This window comes from Primulina huaijiensis, chromosome 7, assembly GCF_012295235.1.
Source record: "Primulina huaijiensis isolate GDHJ02 chromosome 7, ASM1229523v2, whole genome shotgun sequence".
NCBI classification, from domain to species: domain Eukaryota; kingdom Viridiplantae; phylum Streptophyta; class Magnoliopsida; order Lamiales; family Gesneriaceae; genus Primulina; species Primulina huaijiensis.
Genome location: NC_133312.1, coordinates 17,338,386 through 17,344,898, shown reverse-complemented (window position 1 = coordinate 17,344,898; position 6,513 = coordinate 17,338,386). Strand labels below are relative to the sequence as shown.

General features: G+C 35.1%; 1 long non-coding RNA gene across 1 annotated transcript; it reads left to right on the top strand.

Moving 5' to 3' along the window:
- Nucleotides 1–484: 484 nt before the first annotated feature.
- Nucleotides 485–1,855, top strand: LOC140980293 (uncharacterized). The gene is made up of 2 exons (XR_012175918.1): nt 485–1,114; nt 1,642–1,855. It is a non-coding gene; the product is annotated as an uncharacterized lncRNA (long non-coding RNA).
- Nucleotides 1,856–6,513: the final 4,658 nt, after the last annotated feature.

The window sequence follows — 6,513 nt, the reverse complement described above, 5'->3', positions numbered from 1 at the left end:
AGTGAAACAATATTTTTGTATTGGAAGAAATACATTGGATGAGTGATGTTTAGCTAAAGTAGCTCAATGTTTGCACAATTATTGGTCAAATGCCGTTAGCCGAAAGCAACATAATAAAAGTGATGAAGAAAATCAAGACGAAATCGAAGGAACATTCGGAACGACGACGAGAGGAAATGCGAGTGAATGTGATTGAACATATGAAATGTAATATATTTTTAATGTAAGATTTGAAAGTTGAAAAGTAATATAATTTTTTTCGAAGAAATATAATAAATATTTTATTGAAATAATGAAATATATGATATAGTTTTTATAATTTCAGTCGTGTAAGTCTTCCTTTTAATTTAATTTAAATTTTTTTAAAAAAAATAATCTAAAAAAAAGTATTTTCTTTTCGAAAAATAAAAAAGTCGAATTGGACTCGAAATTGACGATTAATCGGACTTTAACCAAGATAGCCGGTTCCAAACCCAACCCTTGTCAAGGTGTAATGACTCCCAAACCGGCTTATCTACAAATATCTCGGGTAAACAAAAACGTCAAGCATCCTTCAAATCAACTTCATCCAACGCCTTTCTGGTCTCTCCTGTAAGAGCTCTCTCTCTCTCTCTCAGAGTCTCAGCAATGGCGATTCCTTCCAAATCCCAACACGAATTCGCACTGATCTCTCTCTTGATCCTCTGTCTAATCCGCTTCTCTTTTACCGAAACAGATGTCCACGATCTCCTCCCTTTGTACAACCTTCCGAAGGGACTCCTACCAAGCGACATCAAGTCGTATTCCCTTTCAAACGCGGAAAATTCCTTCACGATAGAGCTCAGTTCAAACCCTTGTTATGTTAACTTTGGTGGTCAGACTGTTTACTATGATAAAATCGTCAAAGGGAAGCTGGGATACGGGACGGTGTCTGGGGTTTCAGGCATTCAGGCCAAGAAATTGTTCTTCTGGGTGTCTGTAGATGGAATCGATGTTGATGAAAAGAATGATATGATTGAGTTTCATGTGGGTGTTCTGTCCCAGAAGCTTCCGGCTAAAGATTTTGAGACTGTGAAAAGCTGCAAGACCAGAGGATTGAGAGATTCATTAGCTTTCTTGGATGCTTCGATTTGAGGTGAAATTCGCATTTAATGTATAGAGGAGGTTACTGAAGATTCTATCTTTAATTTTACGTTATATGCTTTTTATTGCTCCACATAAGATTGAGTATTTTAGTCTTTGTGGATTGCTGGGATTATGGTTTGGATTGATCTATGGAGTTGATTTAAGTGGAAATTAGTTAAATAATTTTGGTCAAACTCTTTTTTCAAGAAAATGATCTCATCAACTAAATAATTTTGGTTCTATATTATTCTTTTACTAGTTTACCGATCTTAAATGGTAATAAGGTTCCTTTATGTTTCTACTTTCATTGATTAGCATGTATGAGAAAAAGAAAAGTTCAGTAGAGATGATAATCCTTTTTTTAGTTATGTACTTTTGTTTATAATTCATTAAGAAACAAACAGAATTCAATTCAATGCGTTTGAATAGTTAGGAACAAGGAAGAAACTTGAAAAATAACAAAATTACTTAATAAAGATTCTTCTTTCTGGTGGTTTATATGCCTAAAAGTGTTGAATGCCTTGTTTCTTTGTGCAGATCCTATAAAAATCTAAGGGCTGGAGCGCAAATTGTTTTGTGGTCTCTCCTCGTCAGGGGGAGGTGACTGGTTCAAACCACCAGCCCGTTGTTGTATCGAAATATATTTGTATCTATAAATAATGGATGGGACTGATTGATATTCTTCACATCATTCCTGGATTATTTTTGCGTTACGCTACTGTTTGATATATATATCTTGCAACCTTTTTTTTTTTACTTGTTTTGTTATCTATCCGCATTTGTTTTGCGAACATAGTATTTGAAACTTGACTGGCCAAGGCAATGTTTAGAAAGTAGTGAGCTGTTTGATTTGTGAACTAATTTTTCTTTTTCTGGAGCATGTTCAAGTCAACTCATATGCAAGATATAAAGCAGATGACATGGTTTAGCTAGAGTAGGGTGTAAATAAACTGAGTCAGTTCGAACGTGTTCATTTTTTTCGAGCAGAATTCAAGCTCAAATTATTTTATTAGTTTACGAGCTTTTGATGAGCATTAATATTTCATTAATATAACATAATTATATATTAAATAAATAAATTTCGAGTTTTTCGGATACATATTTTGAAACGTCCTATTCTAAATGTATTTTTTTTAAAATATAAACTCGAAAATTGACAATTAAAACCACTTAATTTTTTCATAAATCAAATTAATTTAATATATAAAATCTCAAGTGCATGAAAATTCTTAAATCGTCAACTATCTAAAAATCATACGTCGACATTTAAAAAGATCATTAACATCAAGATAAAGCATAAAAAGTCTCTAATAAATTCGTTAACAAAAATCTTTTAAATTTTTTATCTATCAAGTTGATGCGGAAACTAAATGTCCCTCGGGAGTGTACTGCCGGACTCGATCCACTCAAGCGTCAGCGTCTCCCTAAATATCATCACCTGCAACATTCAAACTTAGTAAGTCTAATGACTCAATACGTTCTAAACGTGAGTAACAAATAATACATATACAAGCAAAAGCATTTAAAATAACTTTTAAGCATAAAAAAATCGTAAATCGTAAATTGTAAAGCTTTAAATCGTTTATCATTTTAGGTGAAGCTTGATACTTGAAAGTGACTAGCCTTTTATCCTCTGGTCGATTGATCAGTTTTAGCTCACAATTGCGCATGGGGACGGGCACTAGACACCGTCATGGAAATACAATCGTCGGGCTCCCTCTGAGACCTTGTCCCGTACACGGGCTCCTTCTGGAGCCTTTTCCCTCACGACATTCCCATAAAATTGTAAGTTAACCGTTCTTTCTTAAATGGATCTCTCACGTATCCTCTATATCATTTGTTACAGTCAGTTCACATGCCTCAAAAATATTTTTCATTTTTCCTTTTTAAATCATAAAATAACATGACTTTCCAAAAATAGCAGTTTAACAGTAAAAATTGCACAGCTTTACCATAAATCATAAAATATCATATTTTCATAAAAATCATCATAATATAACATTTAACATGCGTTATGACCCTTCGAGATGCTGCAAGCCTTTTCTTACTACTCAGGTGTAAAATGGCCGTTTTGCCCCTAAACGTAAAATTTCTTGATTTTGACTTTTTCTTATTTATATTGACTCTAGACCATCCCAAATAATTATTTAAGCTTAAATTGAATTTTTTTTGATATTTTTATTTTACGTAAATTCGAGGATTTCGATTTAATTCTTTAATTGCCAGTTCGTAAAATGTTTTATTCCCGAATTAATTTAATGTTTTCTTTCTGAATTTTAAATATAGACTTTTTATACCTAAAATACACTCGTAAACCATGAACCGACCCTCGGGGACCATAGTTCGACCCCTTTACTTTCCCTAGCCCTAAATTCGAACTCTCGCTAACCCTCCGAGCCAACCCTCAATTTTTCTTGGATCATGGTCGAGCCACCTAGAGCTATCACCTGACCAGACCTCCTAAGGACCCAACCGAACCCCCCTGAACGACGCATGAGCCCCCCAGCCCACGCACAGAACATGCCGCGCAAGTTCCCTCACGTTATGCTCAACCAACGTCGAGTTGGCCTGCACCAGCCCCTGACGGGACCTTAGACCATCCTCCCTAGACTCTACTGGACCAGCTTAGACCATGCCCTGACCCTCACGCAGCACAGATCGCGGCTCGCGATCCATGCACATGGGACCGTAACAGCGAACCACGGGTCCCAGCCCTACTAGGACCCTCCCAGACTATGAACCGTGACTCACACCGAACCCCAACCAGCCCTGGCCGAGCCGCAAGCAGCACCCATCCCTTAGCCGTAGCCTTGCCACCGTAGAAACCCATAAAAACCTAGGACTTCTCTTAGCTAGCCAAGCTCGACTCCAGCCATCAGTCCTACCTTAAATCATCCATGTTATATCCAATAAAACATCTTATGTTGGCAGCATACTTGTTGGAAATCATAACCCGCTCATATTTACGTAAAAACTTTCAAAATTTTACAAATAATCATCAAAACGTTTATCAACTAAACTCCCATAATTTTCATGCAAACATAATTAAAACATACATAATATGATTTGAATGTTGCGTAAAAGGTCTAGAAAACATGTATACGTGTTTTAAAACGCTCGAATACATGATCTTCGGCGAGGGGCACGAGAAGGGACGAACGGGCGAAGAAGTACCCTAGCTTTCTTCCCCTAAGCTTTTTTTTGAATTTTTGTGTGTGTAAAGTGTGTGAAAATCTGCTGAATGGTGATTCAAATGACCTAGCTTTTTTATTTTGTAGTTTTTAATTTGCATGTTAATGGGCTTAGGTTTTGGGCCTTCAAGTGTAGGAGCAATTGGGCATACTCAAATTAGTTAAATTGAGCCCAATAACTCTTATTTAATTGAAAAATAGAAGTTATAAAATTTAGTTTTAAAAAATAATGCATTTGATATTTTAAAAGTCCTTTGTTTGCCCAAAACCGGCTTTTCAGATAAAATCGAGTCCTTCTCATAAAATAATTTGAACTCTAACATTTTTAGAAAATTTTAATCATATTTAATCATATTAAGAAGCCTTGAAAATATCTAATAAAAAATATTCATTTTGTCTTGGTCGTCCTCAGTCTCCTTTCCCCTGCCTATTATCGAATTTTTGGATAAAATCTACTATTCTTATGAAATCATGCTATAAAATCATTTAATCATGCAATCATACCTTTAATCATATAATATGTATCATGCAAGTATTAAAAATCAATTAAATAAAACAATTATGTAATTTAATTCATTTGCATGCATGCGGTTTACGTGGACTGATTTTTCGGGCGTTACATATTTTCGAGCAATGGTTCGAATAATTCGTTAACATGTTCGAATCTTTCGAGTCGAACTCGAGATTTAATTCGAACCGAATTCGACTCAAAAGTTTCAAAAGGTTCGAATTTCAAATCAAGTGGAAACTCAAATAAAACTAATTCGAGTCGAATTTCAACATCAAATTTTTGTCGTATTTGATTTGATTCAGTTCGTTTACCCCTATGCTGGAGAGCCTCTATTCAAGGAAAATTTGGGAAGGGCCAAAATATTTACTATTTGAGCTTTTATTTATTTTTAAGTACACTCACCATACACATTTATATATGGCTCGGTCTTACCAGGGCATATGCCTTCCAACTAAGCTGAATGACAATGAACTTATTACCGTTCAATAAGAGAGAGCCGGTCGATAACCCAACAAAGTTAGTGAATAATATATTTTGACACCGTTTGGATCCTTAGGATAGGACTCAGGTTAATATATATGATGTTTCATAGGTGATTTGTGTTGGATTATATATATAATATATATTGGCCTTATTGGACTTTCCGTTTTGTATGTACAGAAATTAGACAATAAAATATTATTTGGATGTTGTAAGTATAGAATGACACATAGGAAGATAAAGTTGGTATGAGTGAATTTATATTGAGTCACACTTTATGAAAGTGTAACATTGACTAGCTAGGAGGTGCAAGTCAAAGGCCCGATTTGCATTGAAAAGGTCTGACTTGGTGCGTCGAATGTCGGATCGATCAAGACAAAAATTGCCCACCTAGGCTAACCCGACTTTTTCTATTTATTTTATTTTCCATTCCAAATGAGACATTCCACATGCCCTGGCTTAACCTTCCGAATGTGGCCTTTCATCTGGATGTCTGTTGATGCTTCGACTGTTCAACTTTTGGCCTTTCAGATTCGCATCTTGTGACAATTTGCATGGATCTTGTGCAGGTGTCCACATACCTCAAAACACGCAACAACAAATTCGTCATTCCTTCTTCTCGTTTACTTATGCTACCCCAGTTTCCGTGATAAAGTTTAGGTACTTCAGTTCGCCAGTGTAGTAACTTTGTGCTAGGTTGCTACATGTTTAGTCGTTGTATCTTGAGAAACAGTTGTCCGTCTTAATTTTCGAAGCATCACTGGAGGGGACATTTCTATTTTAAGGAAACTTTACTTGTTACAGACCTCAATTTGGTTTCTAATTTTCAATTCGTTTTATCTACTTAGGATTTATATATCATTTTCTTTGCTATTTAATAATTCTGCATAATAGTCCACATTTTTTTTCGTTTTTACATTTTGTCTAACAATTTTAAAATAGATTTGTTATACTCATTAAGTGATTTGTTTCAGATATGACTACTGATTTGAATGACTCGAATGTGCCAGACGTCACTCCCCAGTTATCAATGTCACTGCTCTTGCTACTACAATGCTGTAACGTCCCGAAAATTTGAAAGTCCACATGAACCACATGCATGGAAGTTATCAAATTTCTTATATATTTTATTAAATTGTTTTAATGCATCAAATGCATGTTTATTGCATAAATATGTGTTCTAATTCATTGGTTATTTAAAGTTTCATGCATTAGGGTGTTAAATTG